At 39.8% G+C, this 25117-nt stretch overlaps 1 protein-coding gene across 3 annotated transcripts in view; it reads left to right on the forward strand.

Moving 5' to 3' along the window:
* Positions 1-25117, forward strand: part of tbc1d12b (TBC1 domain family, member 12b) — an 88567-nt gene that overhangs the window by 21128 nt on the left and 42322 nt on the right. The gene's annotated exons all lie outside the window — the stretch shown is intronic.

A 25117-nucleotide genomic window follows, 5' to 3' on the forward strand; every position in this document is an offset into this window, starting at 1 on the left:
ATAAAGTGATTAAGAAGGCTTATGGAATGCTTGCTTTTATTAGTTGGGGCAGTATCTAAAGACAAAAGTCAGGAGTTTTTGTTACAAAATTATAAAACTGGTTAGGCCACATCTGGAGTTTTGCATACAGTTCTGGTTACCACTCTATAGGAAGGATGTTGAGGATTTAGAGAGGGTGCAGAAGACATTTACCAGGATGCTGCCTGGTTTAGAAGGCATGTGCTATCACGAGAGGCTGGATAAACTTGAGTTGTTTTCTCTGCAGCGTCAGGGACTAAGGGGAGATGTGATACAGGTTTACAAGATTGAGAGGCATAGATAGAATGGACAGAGAGTATCTGTTTCTCAGGGTTGAAATGTCTAATACCAGAGAGCATGAAGGTGAGAGGGCTAAGTTTTTTACTCTGGGAAATGGAGTTAAATGAAGTTTTGAACATCAGTATTTATCAATGTAAAGGTCCTGTCATACAATGGTCTAAGTTGAAAGAAACATTTATAGTTTTGGCTTTAAAACTTAACTGCTTAGTAAGCAAATATTATTTTTAATAAAAAATGGTTTATCTGTGGGAGGGGGTGCTAATGGTATTGAAGCAGAATGATATTTTGTCCCAGAGATCCTCCTTTTTCAGTCATGTTTGTGGCATCACAACAGTACCATTCAAACAGTTTGGTGTGTGTTTTGGACGTCCTTGTATGGTGTCTAAAGTAGATCTGAAAATATGCTCATTTACTATTTGCCACCACTTGTCACACAATCCCAGTAGGTAATAATTAGATAGCCACAAGATCTTGAGCCACCCTGCTGTCCTACCCTAGTGGTCTTCCATTCATTACTTTCCTCTGTTTCCCAGCTAGCTTCAGTTATACATCTCCATAGGCAAGGCACATTATTATACTGCATCCTTTTTTATTTGTAGTTGCAATACATTTTTGTTTTGAGGTAGATACTGCACTGATGAAAATACCTGAGTTTTTTAATCTACTGGACATAATTTATATGTTTGTTGGTCAGATGATTAAAACAAGGGTTGGAGAAATAAGCTACATGATTGTATGGATGGCTTGTGGCCTTTGTTGCTTTTGCTGAATGTATGATCAGCAAAAGTTCACTGAATTAATCTGTTCTTAACTAATACAGAATACATTAGGGTAGAGTGAGTTGAATACCCTAACCATTGTGTTGTATCATTTAAACATCTGTTTTATATATATTTCAATATGTGGTTGATATCTTGAATTCTCTGCCAGAGGAAGTTCTGGAATGAGATGCAATTTCTGTTTGAAAGACATTTAGACAGACATTTGAATAGTAAGGATTCAGACTGAATACAAGCAAATAGATACTGATTGATGCAGATGACACAAGTTGGTATTTGCATAATGGACAAAAGAGCCTGTCCTGTTCTGATTTTGTACAGCTCTATAAATCTAGTGTAGCGGTTTTGTTGTAATCTCAATAATAAGCAAGTCTATTACTGGTGCATTGGGTTTGAATTTACTGGCTATATGATTAGTAAATAAAACTTGTTAGGAAATATTAGATTCTGATTTATGACATGTACATCAAAACATTAGATGAGATGAGTCATTTGCGTTAACAGCTGATATTCAAATGGACACACACACACACACACACACACACACACACACACACACACACACACACACACACACACACACACACACACACACCCCCCCCCCCCCCCCCCCCCTGATTGTGGGCCTCCAGTTCCTGGCCATGGGCTCTCAGACATTGGTCCTCCAGCCTCCAGTTGCTGGCTCCAGACTCTCAGACATCAGTGCTCCAGCCTCTAGACTCTGGCCCTAGACTCACAGATGTCAGTTCTCTGAACTCCAGCCCCTGATCTGGACTTTCAGACTAGCAGACATTGATTTCCCAACCTTCAATCCCTGGCCTGGACTCTCAGTCATCAGTTCTCCAACCTCCTGTCTGTGAATCCAAATGCTTGGACTCGAAGACATCCACTCCCTGGCCCAGAATCATGCTAACTGTGGGGTCTGTACCTCCATACTCACTGACTTCAGGTTCCACCTTTTGGCTTTCTACCTCAAGACATGTTGAGGTCTGGACTTCAGCCTTCAGCTTTGTCCTCTGGACTTCAACCTCTGGGTATTGACCCCAGGACTCATCAATCACAGGTTTGACCTTTTGGGCTTTTGACTGACCCAACCTCAGGGATCGCTGACCTTTGACTGTGGAGTGTTTTGGGCCTCAATTTCCAGACTTGCATGGACCTCTGATTCAGGATTTGCCAAACTGGGAATTTCTGGTCTCAGTGCCTGCTGACCCAACCTCCACAATTTTTGACTTTTGACTGCAGAGTGCTCCAACCTGCACTTTGACATTGGCTCCTGCTCTTATCTCTTCATTCTGTCTCATCCCTGACCTCAAATCCCCACAGTGCCCCCAAACCATCCTTATGAACCTTAAAAAAAACACTTCAGTCTAAGCTGCAACAGCAGATGTGGCAGCTCGGTGCCAACTTGACATGATCTCCTGCCCTGACCTCTATCGCTTTCATCTTTCCCTAAACCCTAACCTGATTCCTAACTCCCTGTGCTGTCCCCAAAACCATCACTACAAATCTAAACACTAATGTCTGAGCCATGACATTTGTATTGATTTGCATGCTCACCCGATAGAGGAGCAAAGTTGAAAGACCAGTTAATTAGATGTAGTCAATTTTATGAGAAAAATTCTAGATTTTGGAAGGAAAATTTTGATAGAAACTAAAGAGTTTAAAAGTTGAGATCCTGGGGTTGGAAATGTAAATGATCCTCATTTCAGGCTGGAAAGGGGAATACTTTAAGACTGAACTAGAAAAGAAAATTTGAACAACAGTAATAAAATGAGTTCTAATTAAGAACAGACTAATATGCTGGTGATATTAAACTTGATTCTGATTCTGTAAAGTAATAAATTGGTTTCTTATTTCACCTAAGTAGTTTTGGAATTCATTGTTGGTGTTTTTGATCGAGCTATGATCCTAAGAATTGCGTAACTGCTTTTTATTCATGTTTTTGAAAGCTTGTGGGATTTGTGAAATTTTGAAATATTCTCAACAGTAAAGCACAATTTCAATTCTCTGTAAATATTTCAGCAGTTTTTAATACCATTTTGCTTTCACTGAGATATTATCTTCACACCTTAACTTGGATTAATTCTGTTCAATATAGAGATTAAACAAAATTGCATGTGTAGTTGCATATGCATGAAAAATTAATGGTGGATTTATTAAGTCAAGGAATCAGATATAAACCACATTTGATCTTTTTATCTTCAAAAGCTGAATACATAAATATTCCTGGGAAGTAGTCATCCTTCTGTAGCATTATGAATTCCTTTGATTTCATCAGAACTGGCTTTCATGTGAGCCGTGTTCTTGCTGTGTGTGAAAACTTGTGCAATACTATTTTTTTTTTTGAAGCATGGTTTTTACAAATGTTCTTCACTGCTTGACCTGAAGCACATACTGCTTCAAGTCAAACAGTTTTGTTTAAATACAGTAGGTCTTTTTTTAAAAGCCTTTTTAAGTATTTGATTGTTACAGATGTGTTGGTAGTCATCCACTCAACTCAGGAACTTTTGTGGCATCACTTCTATAACTAGGACACTGGTGTCTTATATTGAAATCAATGCAAAAGTAATTATCCAGATAGAACTAGAAATTCAGTCTGAAACAACACACAAAATGCTGGAGGAACTTAGGTTAGACAGCATCTATGGAAAAAAAGTACAGTCGATGTTTCAGGCTTAGACTGGAGGAAAAACAACTGAGGAGTAGATTTGAAAGCTGGGGGGAGGGGAGGGAGAAGTTCCAAACGATAAGTGAAAACTTGGAGGGGGAGGGATGAAGCAAAGAGCTAGAAACTTGATTGGTGAAAGAGATAGAAGGCGATGCAAGAAAGAAAAAGGGGAGAGGGGGAAAACCACCAGAAGGAGGTACAGGTTTCCCCCGCTATCCAAAAGTAGACCGTTCCTGTGCAACCATTCATAAGCCAAAAGGTCTTAAAGTGAAGAAGCAATTATCATTAGTTTATATGGGAAAAAATTTTGAGCGTTCCCAGACCCAAAAAAAACCTACCAAATCAAACCAAATAACACATAAAGCCTCAAATAACACTAACATATAGTAAAAGCAGGAATGATATGATAAATATACACCCTATATAAAGTAGAACTATTGTATGTACAGTGTAGTTTCACTTATCAAACTCGGGAAGACAGCAAACCAAAATCAATTTGAGAAAAAAAATCGGCACGCACACGCATGCGCAAATAACTGCCCACACAAGGCTTCACGGTCATTGTAGTCTTTCTTGGGGGAAACACATGTATAGACCGGGTGTCTTATTTTCGTAAAAGCGAAAATCCTCTTTGGTTAGTGAAAACAGTTTCTAATGTAGGTCTTTCGTAACAGAGAGCTGTCGTACATTGAACATTCAAAAAACGGGGGCCATGTGTAACATGAAAGAGGGACAAGGGGTTGGGAAATGATGTGGGGGGGGGGGGAGGCATTAATGGTTGTTTGAGAAATCCATGTTCATGCCATCAGATTGGAGGTTACCCGAGTGGAATATAATGTGGTGTTCCTCCAGCCTAAGTGTGGCCTTATCCCAACAGTAGGGGAGGCCATACATGGACATACTGGAATTGGAAGTAGAATTAAAGTGGGTGGCCACTGGTGATCCCGCTTGTTCTGATAGACTGAGTGTAGGTGCTCAGCGAAGCACTCTCCCAATCTACGTCAGTAACCCAGTCTGAAACTCACATGGCTGTTCATTGTGCAAGGGGTATTTTATCATTTATCCTGTTGCTGAAATGTGTTTTTTGATGAGCAAGTAAAATGCTTTTTGGAATAGTAGCCCAGGATTATGTATCTTAAGAAGACTAATGGAAAGAAGAATCCCACAGTTGAAGAAGAGGCCTATAACATTACATGACAAAACATAGTGAAGATATTTATAAACAGTAACAAATCTGCAAGCAGTCTGACTAACATCCAGCTTGTTAAGTGACTATCTTAAGAAATATTTCTTTGAATTATAGTTTTGAGTGGCATTACGTAAGTGTAAGTTATTTCTTTGCATCTATGGTGTCTTTGTCCAGAAATTATGCAGGGGAAATGTAAATTAATTCCGCTTCATTCTTGTTACCATTGTTTTATAGAGAAAATAATCAGTTTTCTTCCTCTTAACATGGAAGTTGTGAATATTATTTCATCAAGTCATTTAATAGGTATGGCTAAAAGTGGAAGTTATCAATACTTTTCAGCAGGTTATGTAATTGGCATATCTAAATATTTTTAGATGAGTACAAGTTCAAGCCAAAATGTTCAGGTAAGCTAATGGTTAGCTCTAGTGCATATTTATGAAATTATATATAACCAATAAAGGAGCAGTGGTATATTAATGTGTCAATATAGTATAGTGATACTGCAGTTTGTGGTGTATTTGTGCATGATGTTCTTGTCCTTGGTGGTGGAGACTGCACATTTCAGGTGCAGATGGAGTAACTCAAGTGAGTAACTGCAGTGCATTTTGAAGGTGGTGCACACTGCAGGCACATTGTGTCAATGTGGAGGGAATGAATGTTGAGCATGGGGAGTGAGGTGCCCATAAGAATAAAGCAGGAGGGCCATTTGGCCTTAAGCCACAGACAAAATCATGGATGTGTCTTCTATCACAACACTATTTTTTCCCCTTTGATTCCTCCAATACTCAGAAATCTATTAATATGTTTTGATTGAAGCTATTGTCCTCTGGGATGGAGATTTCCAAAGATTTGTCAATGTTTGAAGAAATTCCTCTCAGTTTCTTTCAGTTCTAAATGGTCTTCGTCTAGTTTTAGTCTTCTCAGCTAGGGAAAGCATCATTTGTGCAACTAACTAATCAAGCTTTTCTACAACTTGATAAAGGTAATTTCTTATTCTTCTGAACTCAGAAAATAGAGCCTACTCTGTTTGCCAAAACCTGAGAGACATGCCATCACATGCACAAATCCTCTTGCAAAAAAAGGCCAATATCCTATCTACCTTCTTAATTCCCTGCTGAACTTGCTACATTATTGGGATTGGATTTCTTGTACCATTTGTGTTGTTCAGTTGCCTATTACCTTTCATGGGTAGGTTTGGCAGGACTGTAAATCTGTGCATGTATTAGTGAAGTTATTGTCTTTTTTTTGCTGTTGTGCACCATATGTTTTGGGAATATTTGATGCTGTTACCAGGACTCCCTTCTGCATTCTTCATAGAAACCAGAATATAGAGTCAGGGACATTCCTGGTTTATTATGGTTGAATACATTAAGATTTGAGCTAGTTCCCAGGTCTGTCCCATTTAGACTGATAGCTGGTGTGTGTGCGCGCACAAAGTACAGGCTATTTTTTTTGTCCTTATTGGACCAAGGTCATGTGTCTTGTGCTCACCACCTACTGTAAATTCAGGACTCAGCTAGCTCATTCAAAGGTGGTACTGCCAAGTGATTTATGATATCGTGATCCCATATTCAGATGGCGGTTGTTTGGTCAGTGTTTCAACTGACCTTGTGACATAAGAATAGAGTTGACTTTGAGGGTGGCTAGGGAATGCTCACCTGTTTGTATCCCAATGTGGCACCACATCTGCTGAACCTATATTGCTAGCAGGGCTGAATGTACTTGGGGATTGGTGTTTTCTTGGTGTTCACCTGGCGGAGAATCTCACCTGGTCCCTCAACACCTGCTCCATAGCAAAGAAAGCCCAGCAGCGTCTCTGCTTTCTGCAGTGGCTGAGTAAAGTCCATCTTCCCTCCCCATCCTAGTCACGCTCTACAGAGGTTGTATTGAGAGCATCCTGAGCAGCTGCATCACTGCCTGGTTTGGAAATTGCACTATCTTGGATTACAACACCCTGCAGCAGATAGTGCAGTCAGCTGAGAAGATCATCGGGGTCTCTCTTCCCTCCATTACAGACATTTACAGCATTATGAAGGACCCCACGCACCCCTCATACAATCTCTTCTCCCTCCTGCCGTCTGGGAAAAGGCTCTGAAGCATTCGAGCTCTCATGACCAGCCTATGTAACAGTTTCTTCCCCCAAGCCATCAGACTCCTCAATACCCAGAGTCTGGACTGACACCAACTTACGGCCCTCTACCACGCCTATTGTCTTGTTTATTATTTATTGTAATGCCTGCAATGTTTTGTGCACTTTATGCAGTCCTGGGTAGGTCTGTAGTCTAGTGTGGCTTTTTCTGTGTTGTTTTTACATAGTTTAGTGTAGTTTTTGTATTGTTTCATGTAGCACCATGGTCCTGAAAAACATCTCGTTTTTACTGTGTACTGTACCAGCAGTTATGGTCAAAATGGCAATAAAAAGTGACCTGACTGACTTGGTTCTAGTTGACAGGAAGGCAACGGAAAGCCTTCTCAAATAACTACTTGTTACAACAGTGGTGTGCAGAAAAGCATCTCTGAATTCACAGCACATCAAACCTTAAAGTGGATGGGCTACAGCAGCAGAAGACCATGAATGTACAGAAATGCTCACTGGTCACTTTATTAGCTATAGGAAGTGACATTTGTAGTATTCTAGAATTATTTCCATCCAAAACTTCATAGTCACTTGAAGATTAAAATGAGTTGATTTGTGTGCGTTGCTAAATGCTGTACTAGCTTGCATGTCATATATTTGAACAGACATGTCAATATTATTAAAGCTCATGATTTCATGATGCCCTTTGGACAGCAATTTGCAAGATGTGCCAACAGCTTCATGCAGCCATGTGAGCATTTCTTTATATATGTGACTTTAAGTTAAGGATTCAGTATGAAAGATCTGTCTTATTAAAAGTGATGCAGGCATGGTGTCTCAATTCAATTGAGTGGTGTATCTCTAGAAGGAAACCAATTAAGTATTAGGCAGTTTACTGTTTTTTTATTGTTATAATAATTATTAGATTCTTTTGAGGGCTTCCTAGAGAAAAGGATAAGGTTTAGCCATTAACTGTTTTATTGGCACCACTTGTTCTGGTCCCTGAATTGATTTGCTTAAATGTTCAAATTGACAATGGTGGATCCACAAAGTTCAGTCCCTATTTTCCAAATAGGTCAGGAGAAATAGGCTGCTACAGGGAGGAAATTTTAAAGATATTTTTCCATTCTTTTTTCATGCATATTAGAATTTTAAAGTTGTTCTTTCTTTATATTGGCTTTGCTGGCAAAGGGCCTAGAGAGAGTTTTGAGGAATGATTGCACCAATTCAGTTCCAGATGATCGTTTCAAATCATAGTCCTACCGTGATGTTTAAGGGGCAGGGTGGAGGTGCGTCTCTGCCAAAGGAGTTGTGAGACACTCCTTCCCTCCAGTACCCTGCATGGCAACCTTGGGCAAGGTGTAGAACCTGCTTAGCACCCCCTCACCCTACTCACCCCCAGTCCAGACTGGGTTACATTGGGCATTAGGAACAGGTGGTCATATGAGCAGCTGGTGCATATCACAAGAACTGGTTATGTGACCACTGATGCCAGACAGGCAATCTCAGAAGATTAATGTTAATTGCTGGGGTCACCCATGTTGTAAAAATTTGCCAAAGACAGTCATGGTCAAGGAAGGATCACCTATGTCATACGACATTGCACAGAACGAATGAAAAGAACTGTGCTGTGAGTAGAATCATTCTGGGAATTGCATTCCGTTGTCAACAGAGACTGATATTTCTTTGCAAGAAATTTAATTGTCTAAAGGTGATTCATAAGGAATATTCTTACAATAAAATTTCTCATTTGTAGGCAGGCACAAGGTTCTTGGTTTTCAGCATTGAATCATCTGGTTGAATATCTTGTTACAAAGAAACTTAACTAGCAATCCTTCTTTGTTATTTAAACTACGTCTGTGTCTTTGCATGTGCCAGCACATACTTTTCCAATCCATTTCAATGTAGGTGGTGAAAATATTTACTAGGGCAAGACTGAATACCAATTAAGCTATTTTATTTCACAAGTGAGCTTTAGTGCATCTGTCATGATAGGACTTGCTTAAATAAATCAGTACTGTTTAGAACACTGTGTTAAAGTTTTGATGTTGAAAGACTTTTTTTTTACTTGAGTACAATTTTTAATGAACCTTCTGAGTTTGGTGAAAGCTTTCCCTTGTGTTTTTCTGGTTAAACACCTAACTGACTACATGTGTTTGCTTATCTCATTTTTAAAAATCTCCATGTTCAGAACCTTGAAATTGTACTTGACATCATTTCTCTTGTGCCAGGAACTAGGATCTCCTAATACTTGCTGTTGATAGTGAGAGGCATCATTGTTAATTGTTTACACTCTTTAGGCAAATAATTTTTGAAGATTAATTCACTTGTATTTAACCACTGTTTGACCTTTACTTGTTCCATTATAGGTTGCTTTAAAACAGAGTCCTAATTTTTTTTTCCCCATTCAAATAGTTTCTGTGAAATAATGCCTAAAACATTCTATAGCAAAGGGGAAGGCATTTAGGTTGGAAGTACACCCAGTGGCCACTTTAATAGGTCTGTAGTTTAGTGTAGCTTTCTCTGTTTTTTTTTATTACGTAGATCAGTCTAGTTTTTTGTACTGTGTCATGTAACATCATGGTACTGGAAAACGTTGTCGCATTTTTACTATCCTCTGTACCAGCAGTTATGGTCGAAATGACAATAAAAGTTGACTAGACTGAACAGGAGTGGAACCTGGTATGGGCTTCTGCTTCTGTAGCTTGTCCACTTCAGGGTGAACACGTTGCTCATTCAGAGCTGTTCTTCTGCATGTCACTGCAACAGAAGTTACTATCACCTTCCTGTCAGCTAGAACCAGTCTGGCCATTCTCTGAACTATTACAAGTTGTTTTCACCCTCAGAACTGTTGCTCAGTGGTTGTTTTTTTTTTGTTTTTCACACCATTCTCTGTAAACTCTAGAGCCTGCTGTGTGTGAAAATCCCAAAAAGTCAACAGTTTCTGGGATACTGACACCAATAATCATTCCACAGTCAAAGTCACTTAAATCACGTTTCTTCCCCATTATGAAGTCTGGTCTGAGCAACAAATGAATCTTTTGATTATGTCTGCATGCTTTTATGCATTGAGTTGCTGTCACATGATTGGCTGATTAGATATTTGTATTAATGAGCAGTCGTACAGGTGTACCACTGGCACACGTAAAATGCTGGAGGAACTCAGCAGGCCAGGCAACATCTATGGAAATGAATAAACAGTTGGTGTTTTTGGCCGAGACCCTTCATCACAACTAGAGAAAAAAGACACAAAGTCAGAGTAAGGGGGGGGGGGGGAGGAAGGGAGGAAGAAATACAAGGTAGTAGATGATAGGTGAAACTGGGGGGGGTGAAGTAAAGAGCTGGGAAGTCAATTAGCAAAAGAGATAAAGGGTTGGAGAAAGGGGAAGAAGGCCATAGAAGAAAGGAAAGGAGGAGGAGCATTGGGGGGGTGATGGACAGGTAAGGAGATGAAGTGAGAGGGAGAAATGGGAATGGGCAATGGTGGCCATTACTGGAAGTAAGAGATACTAATGTTCATGCCATCAGGTTGGAGGCTACTCAGACAGAATATTAGGTGTTGCTCCTCCAACCTGAACATAGCCTCATCGCAGTAGTAGAGGAGGCCGTGGACTAACATATCGGAATGGGAATTAGAATTAACATGGGTAGCCACTGGGAGATCCCGCTTTTTCTGGCAGATGGAACGTAGGTGTTTGGCAAAGTGGTCTCCAAATCTATATTGGTTCTCACCAACGTACAGGAGGCTACACCAGGAGTGCAGGATACACTAGCAAATTAAATACCTTTACTGTGGTCCTTTGAAATCTTGTCTACGATGTCATGAGAAACGGGGGAAAAACTCTCTAAATAAACATACATTTTGCAAAGACATTAATCTGTGAAGGACTTTAATACCTTCACCTTTTGGAATGCTGAAAATGAACGACTAACAGTAGGAACTACGGTAACTTTATCAGTGTTGGCCAGGAAGTAGAACACCCATTTTATTCAAAGCTGGAAAATGCTGTAAATACCAGACAAATCATGAAACAAGAAAGGCTAGGTTTTTCAATGATAAATGTTTTCAAAATGCTTTTGGCTTTGAACTTGTCATTACTGGAATTATTTCTGATTACATCAAGATCATGTCATTAATGATGCAACCATTCTGCTGTATTTGACATAATGCAATTGTTGCCTGTTATAATTTTAATTATGATGATTTCCAAAAATTATTATTGGTTGTACTTCAGCCAGTGCATTTGAATGCAGATGTACCTGAGTGAGGTAGTGAATCTAGGTGCTCAGTGACTGGATACATTTCAAGATTCAACATTCAGGGTAGTTTAATGTAATTTCCAGTATGCAAGTGTAAAAATGAACAAAATAATTGTTACTCCAGGTCCGATGCAGTGCAAAAAAAAAACTCTAAGATAAGAAACATAGCAATAATGATATACCTTTACTTGCCTTTTATACCTTTTCATCAGTTAAGCTAAATCAATTAATTCAAATAGTAGAACTATTTTCAAAAGATATAAACATGAATTCTGGACTGGATAAATGCAGAACATTAAACATAAAAGTGTAATAGAGTAATAGAATACGGAACAGAACAGCAAGATACAATGCAACCAACGGGCGAATATGAAACATAGAAGTATCTGGAATATCAACAAGGAAAGAAAATTGACCATTGTGTGATAAAGGAAAAAACTTTTGACAGAATTCACTTCAAGGCTTAAGAAAATCTGCCAATCATAGCTCAAAAGTAAAAATATAACAAAAGCAATAAACACTTCTGCTATACCCCTATTAACATATTCTTTTGGCGTAATAACTTTGTCTGAAACCGATCTGAAAAATTTACAAAGGAAAATAATAACTGAAATGACAAATTTGAGAAAACATCATGTATATTCAAATACACTTCGGCTAACACGACCTAGGACAGAAAGGGGAAGAGGAATAACAGATATTAAAAATCAATGTAACAGTCAGATAAAACTTCTAAGGATATACTTTCATCAACACAAGTGGAAAATAGCACTCCATGCAAGCATAAGAAGTATATATCACCAAACTTAAATGAGACTACAACCCAGAAAAATGAAGATATTATCACTATTGAAGAAAAAGTTAACCAAAGTTAACAATGGAGGTTATCCCACGATGTGAGCAAACTAAATTGGTTGAGGGGGAATTGATAGAGGTATTTAAAGTTCTGAGGGGGATAGATACAGTTGACGTGGATAGGCTTTTCCCATTGAGAGTAGAGGAGATTCAAATAAGAGGACATGAGCTGAGAGTTGGGGGGCAAAAGTTTAGGGACAACATGAGGGGGAACTTCTTTACTCAAAGAGTGGTAGCTGTATGGAACGAGCTTCCAGTAGAAGTGGTAGAGGCAGGTTCGATGTTGTCATTTAAAGTAAAATTGGATAGGTATATGAAAAGGAAAGGAATGGAGGGTTATGTGCTGAGTGCAGGTTGGTGGGACTAGGTGAGAGTAAACGTTTGGCACGGACTAGCAGGGCCAAGATGGCCTGTTTCCGTGCTGTAGTTGTTATATGGTTATAAATGTCTATAAGGAAGTGTTGGAGATCTCTTCCCAGTAGCAGGTTTCCTTGAGGCAACACAAAAAGTTATCAAAAATACATAGTAAAAGACCAACAAATTCAAGATGATAAATATAGAAAATGCCGAGGAAAAACCAGAAGCCATCCAACACATTACAAGATTTTGCAGCAGTTTAACACAATCTGATTACTTACACAGGCATAATCAAGTGGCAAACGTCATTCTTTAAAATCTTGTTTTAAAATACATGCTCATAAATGAAATCACATCTTTCTATAAATCCAAACCTGATCCAGTTTTAGAGTCAGACTACCACAAATTATATTATAACTTATTCATAGTAACTGTAAGGATACAACAGTACAGGATAAACAAGTAAATACAACATATTTAATAGATATAGTCATTCCAAACACGCATAACTTACCAAAATCAGTAAGGGAAAAACACCAGAAATATGATGAATTAAAAGAGGTATTTGAAGGACTTTGGAACTTGAACAAGATATACATTGTTCTGATAGTGATATCTACAGCTGGTGTCATCCAAAGGCACTACACAATAGCATTAAACAATTAGGGCTACACAGTAATATCCATTTAAATCCTCAGAAAATCAAAATGCTACTAGAATTGTCCAAAAGTTCCTAGCACTTGACAAATAAGCATGCTTGGCTACGCCCGTGTCTCAGGTTTTACAACCATAACCCTACAAACTCCAAGCACACCCCGATTAACCCTTGCTAAACCCCCAAAAACCTGATGTCCTATGTCAAGAGGGGCAAGATTCAACGTGGCAAGTGTTGGACCTGGTTAATGAAGGCGTGGGCCAGTTCAAAGTGGCAGGATCGCGTGAAACTGAATCTCAAGTGACGAGATCAAAAAGCACAAGAGGGCTAATTCGCCCACTGCCCGCATAATCTCAACCTAACCCTAACCCCTCAGACATCACCACTCAAAAGTCTGCAGCCTAACCTCTCCCAGCCAAGCATATACATCCACCAGCCCAACACTCAAACCTAATCCTAAAGTCCAGAAGGGGTACACACCCCCACAAACTCCAGGCACTCCCCGATTAACCCTGGCTTCAGCCCCACAAACCCAAAGCACACCCTGATTAACCCTTGCTAAACCCCCACAAACCCAATGTCCTATGTCAGGAGGGGCAAAATTCAACAAAGGCAAGTGTTGGACCTGGTTAATGAAGGTGTGGGCCAGTTCAAAGTGGCAGGGTTGCGTGAAACTGAATCTCAAGTGACGAGATCAAAAAGCACAAGAGGGCCCACTGCCCACATAATCTCAACCTAACCTTACAGTGACACGCTCTTCATTCTCCCGGCCCACGAAATGCCAATAAGGCCCAGATACCCACAAGGCAGGAGAGAACCAGCAAATTAAACCCAAGACGGGGCTCAGAAAAGTAGTCAGTGCTAAACTCAGGTGCAGTTCTGCTGAATGCCCAGTAAACACTGTCAATTTAACCCATGCAATCCCAGGCATACAGAAACACTGTCAATTTAACCCATGCGATCCCAGGCATACAGAAACACTGTCAATTTAACCCATGCGATCCCAGGCATACGGATGCCAGGTAACAATGTTTTAAAAATATCATTACCCTCAGAATTACATGCCTGTCATTATCTTGGTCCCTGGGAAAAACACAAGCAGTGTCTGAGCCGGACACTGTTGGGCCACCTCGGGGAGGATATATAGTGTTTAAAGGCCCGAAACACCTGACGATCCGAGGATGCATTACTGACGATGTGTCCCAGTGCACACCAGGTTCGTTGAACCAAGTGGTGTCGGACCACGATAATGAAAGGCATAGGCCAGATTAACCTGGCTTCACCATACTAGCCCATCCGCCATAGCACCTCAGACATCACCACTCAAAAGTCTGCAGCCTAACCTCTCCCAGCCAAACATATACATCCACCAGCCCTACACTCAAACCTAATCCTAAAGTCCTGAAGGGGTACACACCCCCACAAACCCTAGGAACTCCCCAATTAACCGTGGCTTCAGCCCCACAAACCCAAAGCACACTCTGCTTAACCCTTGCTAGACTCCCACAAACCGGATGTCCTATGTCAGGAGGGACAAAATTCAACAAAGGCAAGTGTTGGACCTGGTTAATGAAGGTGTGGGCCAGTTCAAAGTGGCAGGGTTGCGTGAAACTGAATCTCAAGTGACGAGATCAAAAAGCACAAGAGGGCTGATTCACCCACTGCCCGCATAATCTCACCCTAATCCTAACCCATCAAAAAGCACAAGAGGGCTGATTATGCCCACTGCCCACATAATCTCAACCTATCCCTAACCTATACCCATGATATAAATACAAAAGGTAGCTTGAATGCATGTACAGTACATACACTGATTATATCCAAAAAGTGATGCTAGCTGGACTCGGGAGTGTATGTACATAGATATAGTATTGGAGGTTAGGGGTGAGGAGTGGTGGGTTAGTAGGTGGTGGTGTTGATGAGCTCTTACTGCAATGGGAAAGTAACTGTTTTTGAGTGTGGTGGTCCTGGCGTGGATGCTACGTAACCTCCCCCCTGGTGGGTGTGGGATAAGCAGTCCATGAGCAGGGTGGGTAGGATCCTTCTTGACACCTTTTTATATGTATGTCCTTGATGGTGTGTAGGCCGGTGATGCACTGGGCAGTTTTGTCAAACTGTAGTAGAGCCTTGCTGTGTGCTAAATGCAGTGATGCAGCTTGTTAGGATGGGCTCTACTGTGATCTGCAGAATGACTTGAGTCTAGATGTGTATAGTCCTGCTCATTTCAGCCTCCTCAGAAAGTAGAGTAGGTGAGCTTTCCTGGTTATGTGTACTGTGTTCTGGGATCATGAGAGGTTGTGCAAGATATGCATTCCCATGAGTTTGAAACTGTTCGCAGTTTCCACTGCTGTGCTACCAATGCAAAGAGGGGTGTGAGTGGTGCGAGTGCTCATGAAGTTGATAGCCATCTCCTTTGTTTTGTTGACATCGAGAAGAGATAGTTGCTTGGCAGTAGAGCTCTTCTAACTCCTCTCTGTAGCCTGCCTTATTGTTTGTGATGAGCCCCACCACCACCGTGTTATCAGTGAACTTGAAGATGTAATTATTTGGATGTTTAGTCATTCAGCCATGTGTGAGCAGAGTGTACACAGCCCTGGGGGGCATCCGTGTTGATGATGATCAGGAGGGAGGAGCAGTTGTGCATCTTGACTATCAGAGGTCAGTTGGTTAGAAAGTCCAACACCCAGTTGCACAGAAGTGTATTCAGACTGAGGACTGGTTGCAGCCTGGTATAGAAACCAGTGCTCTTGAATGGATAATCCTACAGAAAACAGTGGCTCCCTCCCCACCATTGAGAACATCTACACAGAACACTGTCGCAGGAAAGCAACATCCATCATCAAGGACCCCCACCACCCAGTACATGTCCTTTTGCACATTGGTTGTTTGTCCATCCTGTTGGGTGCTGTCTTTCATTGATTCTATTGTGTATGCCTTTTAAAAAAAAACTAATCTCAGTGTTGTATCTGGTGATATGTATATACTTTGATAATAAATTTACTTTGAAATTTGAAAGTCTATGGGACAATAGGAGGGATGCTGAACTGAAATCCAGAAACAGCATTTTGACACACGTGCTTATTTTCCCGGTGTATCAGGGCCAGATGCATCTATCATAGAGTGGTTCTGTTGCTAAGCATATTGGTGAGTGTCTATTGTAGCAAGAAAGAAGTCTTTGATGTCTGTCATTACCAGCCATTCAAAACACTTCACAATGATTGGCATTAGTGCTATTGGGCAGTAGTTGTTTATTTCTAAAGATAAAGAGTTCTTTGGTACAGGGATATAGTTGCTGATTTGAAGCATGTGGGGTCTCTGTAGAATCCTTTTCACATCTGCTGTTGTTACAGAGAGTGGCTGGTCACCTGGGAGAGGGGTAGCTTTCATGACTGGCATTGTTACGTGTCTTGAAGTCATACCTCTTGATGCCTAAGACTGAGACATAATACCTTGAGGTCTGGTTTTGAAGATCTGCCAGTTAGTCCATTCAAAACAGCCTTGAAGCATATAAATTGTACAGTGATGGTCCTCTTGTCTGGTTCCTCCACTTTCAGCAGTAGTTGGTCTGTTGTGATTGACTTCATGTAAATCTGGTCAGAGAGGCCAAAATGAGGGCGTGGGATGGCTTTGTAAGTACTGTGCCTGCATGTATAAACACTGTCCAGTCTGTTTGTTCCCCTAGTGACCATGGTGATGTGTTGGTGGAATTTGGGTAAAATGTCTTGCAGGTTAACATGATTGAAGTCTCCTGCAATTAATTATGAAGAGACCATCCACATGTTTGTTTTGAAGAGAGTTGATGGTATTGTAAGGCTCTCTTGGTGCATCCTGGGCATTTGTGGTCTGGGAGATGTAGACAGCATTGATGAACATAACAGTAAACTCCCTAAGCAGGTAATGTGGCCAGCATTTAATTGTAAGCTGTTTAGTTGCCCCAGAACAGTGATTGCTACTACAGATGAGTTTGTGCAACATCACTTGCTAATGTACACATAGATTCTACCTCTTTGGATATCCCAGATGGGGTTTCTGTCTCCATAGAACAGTCAGTGATGTAAAATGTCCATCATCAAGTCAATAAGGCTGTTCATAGTCTTTCATTTTTAAAAAAAATGTGAATATATGAACAGTAGAAAGGAGGGTAATATAGCTGAGACTTTCAATGTCGCTCAAAGAAGTATTTGGAGATTTATTTGGCCCCTTGTTTTGTTAAACTCCAAAAGTGAGAGTAATATGACTTTGCAATTATATCTTTTTTGAATTGTCATCAATATATGTAGGTGATGGCAACTTATAAAATTCACTGCTATATACTGATCACTTTCTTAGCTCTCCACAAACTATGGTAAAAATGCTACCCATTTTCTGAAGTATAACAGTAGATATGCTCTGTTGCTTAATATAGATTTCATGAAGAAGAATAGCCCTTAACTCGACAGTGGAGTTATCGGGGCATCGTCATGACGGTGTTTCCGTAGCAAGCTATTCTTGTTTTTACGAGGCCGAATTGCTAGCTTGACGCTCAACCCGACTTGGATTCAAACTCGGGAACCTTCGCTCCGGAGTCTGGCGCTGATATTATTGCGCCACCAAGCGGGACATAGATTGTATGGATTAACTAATATTACTTAACAACTGTTTACTTTATGCCATGAAGCAGTTGAGAACTACAGTAAACATCAACATGGGTTAATGTAGTACTCAATTAAAACTAGTCCTGTCAGCATCTGAAGAGAGTTTATCATTTTGAATGTTGTTACTTAGAATTGTGGCCAGTGACTTATGTAAAGATTAATGTTCAAATTTTCCAGCTACAGAGTGTGAGCTAAATTTAAACATGGCTATTGTGGCAAAATGAGGTGTTCCTTATCTGCTTTTAAAAACTTCAAAATTGTGCAAGCACGTGAGGTCTTTAAAGTTGTTTTGTCAATAGAAAATCAGTCTTGCCTCTCTGTTGAAGCCTCTAGTAGAATTTTGTTAAATCAAGTTTACCATGGCAAATGGTAACTTCTTGTTATAGTAACGTAACTTGTCTCAGTAACTCGCCATGTAGAATAACTACATGAATGACACATCTTGCACAAATGTAACCACCACTGTGGGAATTTCATGACCTTAGGTAGAATCTGTTTCACTTGGAAAAGCAGTGCATCTGTTGTAGACAGTACTGTTCAGCAAAAGCATAATGTAAAGCTGGAAATAAAGAAAGACGAGGGAGGACAAAACCTTTCATGGTGGCAATAAATATAAATGGTGACTGTTTAAGGAGACTTGGCAGTAGAGTACTGGTGATTGGAAATATTGCAGAGCTTAGTAATGGTGGGGCTGGGGTGCCTGTTGTACAGCTGTTAAAACAAACTAAAAGTATATTTTTGATTTGGAAAAATTAAGTGCTTCTGGTACATCCACCAAATATGTGGCTTAGTTTTGTCAAATTTGTCTTAAATTTTACTGTTTCAAAAATGAGGACTACACTTTCAATGCAGTAACTTTTTTTCTTTTATTCTCTAACTTTAGTAAAAGATGTGAAAACTAACTTATTATGTTGGTACTTGCATAACCTTATGATTTGATTAAATTCTTAAGTAGGGTGTAATGAGTATTGTTACATACAATATGCTATATATTATATAAGTCATAAGAGCAGAATTAGGCCATTCAGCCCATTGAGTACATTCTGATCATGATTGATTTATTTTCCCTCTCAACCCTCCATACCTTATCCCCGTAACATTTGATGCCTTTACCAGTCAATAACATGTCAATCTCTGCTTTAAGTATACCCATTGATTTCCCTCCACAGCTTTTGTGGCAATGAATGTCTCGGATTCACAACCCTCTGGCTAAAAGAATTCATCATCATTTCTGTTCTAGAAGATCATCATTCAATTTTGAGGCTGTACCCTCTGGTCCTGGACTCGCCCACTATTACAATAACAACACAGAGCAGCTATCTTTTTAGGTGAAGCTAAACAGTAGTATGATTGACAATGATACTGGTCAAGAAACGAAGCTGTTAATACACATTGATTGGGCCTTATAACCAAAATAAATGAAAATTGTTAACTTCTGAGCAGCAAAGTAAAAATCACTTAATGAAACAAAGGGAAGGATGTGATGTAAGTACGAGATTGAAATCAATGTTTGAAATGATCCTTTTGCTGGGAAAAATGTTGTTAGAACATTTCTTATCTTTTAATAGCTAATGATTTTTTCTCTAAAAGGATCATTAAAATTGAGTGCCAAGTTTCAGATTTTCATTTAAATTTGATTTAATGCTACACACACAGTTGGAATTTTACAACATCAGCTCTTTAAAGACAGAAAATTGCTCAGCAGGATCTGTGGAAAGAGAATAAAATTAACTCTTCAAGTAGATGCTCATTCATCAGAACAGGAGAAGTAGAACATAAATGAGCTTTAAGGACCAAAAAAGTTATAGAGTATGTGGAAATGGTGGAAAGAAATAAAAGGCTAGGTCTGTGGAATGATTAAATTACAAAATGGTATGTGGAGCTATGTGGAAGAGAATGGTAAAGACATGGGTGAATGACAGAGTTGGTCAGGAAGATATGCAAATCACTCAAGATGAATAAATGTGTGAAATTGCCATCAAAAGAGAAATATGCTGTATCTGACCTTTGTCTTCAGCTTACTACATTGCCAACAGAGCCCACACACTACCTCCAGGATAGTTCTTTCATGGTGTCCTTCCATGAACACCATTCTTGTTCAATTTTTTCTTATAGTGGACACGAGTGGAGACTTTGGCAAGTTCTAGAGATTGCTGCAGGTCTCTTGATGTTATCCTTGGGTTTATTTTCACCTCCATCGTTGCATGTTGTGCTCTTGGTCTGATCTTTGCAGGATGCTTACACCTAGGGAGGGTGGCAACATTACTGAATTTCCTCCATTTGTAGACAGTTTCTCATACTGTGGTCTTTACACTCAGGTCTTTAGAAATGCTTTTGTAGCTTTTTCCAGTCTACAATAAATAAGAAAGATAAGATAGAATTAGGAAAGTTGTTTCGATTAGTAGGTAAAACTAGAACTAGGGGACCTTGCCTCAAGATTCTGGGGAGAAGATTTAGGATGGAGATGGGAAGAAACTGTTTTTCCCAGAGAGTGGTGAATCTGTGGAATTCTCTGCCCAGGGAAGCAGTGAGGCTTTTTCACTAAATATATTTAAGATACTATTAGATAGGTTTTTACATAGTAAGAGAATTAAGGGTTATGGGGAAAAGGCAGGTAGATGGAGCTGAGTTTACAGACAGATAAGCCATGATCTTATTGAATGGTGGGGCAGGCTCGATGGGCCGGATGGCCTACTCCTGCTCCTATTTTTTATGTTCTTATGTTCAGTTCTTCTTCTAAGGTCAAAAGTTGTTTCGATTGAGGCATGCTGCCCATAAACAGATCTTTCTTGAGAAGAGCAACCTGTAACTTGACTTTGCATGTCTTTTTTATAGAGCAGAGCACCTCTACAGCCTGCACTTAAATCTCAACTCGTTTGGGATGCCTGACTCCAAATAACATTTGTAGAAGGCATTACCCCAGAGGTTCACATACTTTTTTGGACCTGGTCTGTGATTGTTTTAATGGTGCACTCAGTATTGACAAGAAGAAGTACAATTGTGTGTTGTTAGGTTAGGCAGATTGTGTTTGTCTATTATTGTGACTTAGATGAAGATCAGACCACATTTTATAAGTAATTATTGCATTAAGCCAGGTAATTGTAAAGGGTTCACAAACTTTTTCTTGCAGCTGTAATTATAATAAAATCAGAATAATTTGATGCCAGCACTGCCGTTTTACAGCTCGCACAACAGCAAGCACACCTTAAATAGGAAAGTCTGCATTTAGCAGCAAAAAAGACCCATTTCCTCAGATCAGCAGTTTCTTAAGAGATCTTGCACTACTTCCGGGATAGTTGCTGGCTAATTTCTTTTGTCTGTTGCTGATATTCAAGTATTTGGGGACATCTTCAATTCTGTACAATACATCGTGAACTGGAAGCAATGTGACAGGTCCTGAAGAACTGTTTGCTCTTTTCTGGGCTCTATAAAAATGTGCATTTTTGAAGGTATTCCATTTGCAAATAATGATTTTGAGAATGAGCAGAAGTTAGCAATCAAATTTAGCTGCAGGGGATAGTAGGAGAGCAGCTTTCAGAAGTATATTCGTCATATCTTAGAATAATTCTTCCATCAAAGCAAAGAACAATGTAAGAAGCCATTTCCATAAGGGTATTTGCATTTTAATTCTTGTGACTGCTACATGTTTAATTTGAAACCGCAGTGGGCCATCAACTGTGATAACCTTTTACACAAATGCCTTACAGGTTAAAGTTGGGAGATACTTGCAAGATCTTGATGTTAAACATCCATGTGAGAGATGATTGCTGTTCAATATCTCCTGAATTAACTGTAGTTCATTTTCTTATAGAAGGGACTATTAGAGAGCTTTTGGCTTTACTGAAATCCAAGCTCCTCATTATACAAGTTGTTCCTACTTAGACCTACTGAAGTCCTTATGAAATCCAGGCTTCTTATTGTATAAGCTACACATACAACATGCTGGAGGAACTCAGCAGTTCAGGCAGCATCCGTGGAAACGCACAGTCAGCGTTTCCACGGATGCTGCCCGACTTGCTGAGTTCCTCCAGCGTGTTGTACGTGTTGCTTTGACCGCAGCATCTGCAGTGTACTTTGTGTTTACTTATTGTATAAGCTGATCCTACTAAGCCCTACTGAATGCTGCACCTAAAGACTTTTAACTCTCTTTATCTAGCTCTGCTACTTGGTGCATTTCAGTTGCCACAGCATTGCTGGGGGCTTGAGCTGTGCTGTTCACCATTTGGCTCTTATACACAGATAAACATATGCACATCATGCATACAACAAAAGCATTGCTGTCACCCAGAATCCAATTACAGTATGTGATATGCTTAAACAATGTTTCTACTGTCTGAAACATTTTGGAGGGACCTTGTGTACTGCTGGGCAATGAGGATGTCTATATTTTTGTAAGCCTGTTATATGTTTAAGCTACATTTCCTTCCCATCATGAAGGTGTAGCTCATGCCTCTCTGGAAACTTGAGGTGAAGGAAGTTGGTAATGGATCTCAAGAGTGAGTTTGATGGCTTTTTAGAGCAGTTTCTTGTTGAGCCTTTTAGGGGATTGGCTGTACGATATTGGGCATTATATAATGAACCAGAGGTGATTAGGGAGCTTACGGTAAAAGAATCATTAGGAGGCAGTGATCACAATATGAATGAGTTGAACTTAAAATTTTGGAAGGGAGAAAGTAAAATCTGACTTATATAAGAGTATTTCAGTGGAGTAAAGGAAATTGCAGTGGTGTGAGAGAGGCATCGGCCAGAATAAATTGGAAGGAGATGCTGGCAGGGATGACAGCAGAGCAGAAAGGGTGTGAGCTGGGGAAAAAAAGAGGAAGGTGCAGGATAGAGGTATTCCAAAAACAAATACTCAAATGGCAAAATAGTACAACTGTGGCTGACAAGGGATGTCAAAGCTAATGTAAAAGCAAATGAGAGGGCATACAACAAAGCAAAAATTAGTGGTAAGACAGGATTGGGAAGCTTTTACAAACCTAAAGAGAGCAACAAAATGAATCATTAGAAGGGGAAAAAAATTGAAAGCAAGCTAGCAAACAATATCAAAGCTTAGTAAAATAGAGGGCTATAGGTAAGGGACATGTTCAGCACAACTTTGTGGGCTGAAGGGCCTGTATTGTGCTTTAGGTTTTCTATGTTTAAATGTTTCTATGTAGAGATTGTGGGGGCATTAATAATGATCTTTCAAAAATCATTGAATTCTGGCATGCTGCCAGAAAACTGTGACGGTCACTCCATTCTCTAAGAAAGGAGAAAGGTAGCAGACAGGAAATTATAGACCAGTTAGCCCGACTTCAGTGGTTGGGAAGATGTTAGAGATAGTTAAGGATGAGGTTAAGGAGTACTTGGTGACACAGGATAAGATATGGCAGAGTCAACATGGTTTCCTTAAAGAAAAATCTTGTCTGACAAACCTGTTGGAATACTTTGAGGAGATTACAAGTAGGATAGATAAAGGGGATGTTGTATATTTGGATTTTCAGAAGCCCTTTGACAAGGTGCCATTCATGAGGCTGCTTACCAGGTTAAGAGCCCATGGTACCACAGGAAAGTTACTGGCATGGTTAGAGCTTTGGCTGATTTGAAGAAGGCAGTGAGTGGGAATTAAAGGATCCTTTTCTGGTTGGCTGATGTTCAGCAGGGGTTGGTGTTGGGCCACATTTTATTATGCTGTACATCAATGATTTAGATGATGGATTAGATGGCTTTGTTGTCAAGTTTGCAGATGATAGGAAGATTGGTGGAAGGGCAGGTATAATGTTGAGGAAACAGGCTGCAGAAGGATTTAGACAGATTTGGAGAATGGGTAAAAAAAGTGGCAGATGAAACACAATGTTGGAAAATGCATGGTCATGCACTTTGGTAGCAGAAATAAATGTGCAGACTATTTTCTAAATGGGGAGAAATCCAAAAACCTGAGATGTAGAGGGATTTGGGTATCCTTGTGCAGAATATCCTAAAGGTTAACTTGCAGGTAGAATCATTGGTGAGGAAGGCAAATGTAATGTTAGCATTCATTTCAAAAGGTCTAGAATACAAGAGCAGGGATGCGATGCTGAGGCTTTATAAGGCATTGGTGAGGCCTCACCTTAAATATTTGTGAAGTTTTGAGTTCCTCATCTAAGAAAAGATATGCTGGCATTGAAGAGTTTTCAGAGGAGGTTCACAAGAATAAATTCAAGAATGAAAGGGTTATCATACAAAGAACATTTGATTGCTCTGGGTCTGTACTCATTGGAATTTAAAAGGATGAAGAGAAACTTCTTTGAAACCTTTTGAATGTTAAAAGGCCTAGACAGAGTAGATGATCTGGAAAGGATGTTCCCCATGGATGGGGAGTCTAGGACAAAAGGGTACAGCCTCTGGATAGAGGGTGTCTATTTAAGACAGATGTGGAGAAATATTTTTTAGCCAGAGTGTGGTGAATTTGTAGAATTTATTACCACAGGCAGCTGTGGAGGCCAGATCATTGAGTGTATTTAAGGCAGAGCATAATAGGTTCTTGATCAGACACTGCATCAAAGGTTACGGAGAGAAGGCTGAGGAGTGGGGCTGAGATTGGGGGGGGGGGGGTGGAGGATAGCCATGATTGAATGGTGGAGTGGACTTCAATTGGCCAAACAGCCTAATTCTGCTCCTATGTCTTATGGAAGTGAAGGATATAACATTTGTCTCCAGTTTCTGTTGTTGCAGTCTGTGATGAATTTGCTCAGAGTGCATTTGTGATAACTGTCTGCATTTGGCTTTTTAATCACTTGTGTCATGCCAACTTCCCCATCAGTGGATATTACAACAGCTGATCAACCACTGATCATGGTATGGCACGGTAGTGTAGAAGCTGGTGTAGCAATTTACAGCACCAGTGATTGGGGTTCAATTCCCACTGCTGTCTGTAATGGGTTTGTAAGTTCTTCCAGTGACTGTATGGGTTTCCTCCAGGTGCTCCGCTTTCCTCCTCCTTTCCAAAGACATAAGGGTTAGTAAATTGTTGTATGCTTGGTGCCCGTAGCATGATTCTGCACCCAGCACATTCTCAGAATGCTGGTCATTGATCCAACTATGCATTTCACTGTGTTTCAATATACATATGACAAAAAGCCAGTCTTTAATCTTTATAGAATTTTAAAACCATAATAAATCAAATGTTTTCATTCTGAAGCTGACTGAGAGCTTCTTCAGGATTTTCAAGCCTACATAACATAAAGCAAAGTTGACTTTGGTGATTCAAGTAGCACTTGATTCAGACAAAGAAATAACAAAATTTGATATAAATTTAAATGACCTGTTTTATAACAGAGTTAATATTCTGAAAATCTTAT

Source organism: Hypanus sabinus, chromosome 22 (assembly GCF_030144855.1).
Source record: "Hypanus sabinus isolate sHypSab1 chromosome 22, sHypSab1.hap1, whole genome shotgun sequence".
Taxonomy (NCBI): Eukaryota; Metazoa; Chordata; class Chondrichthyes; order Myliobatiformes; family Dasyatidae; genus Hypanus; species Hypanus sabinus.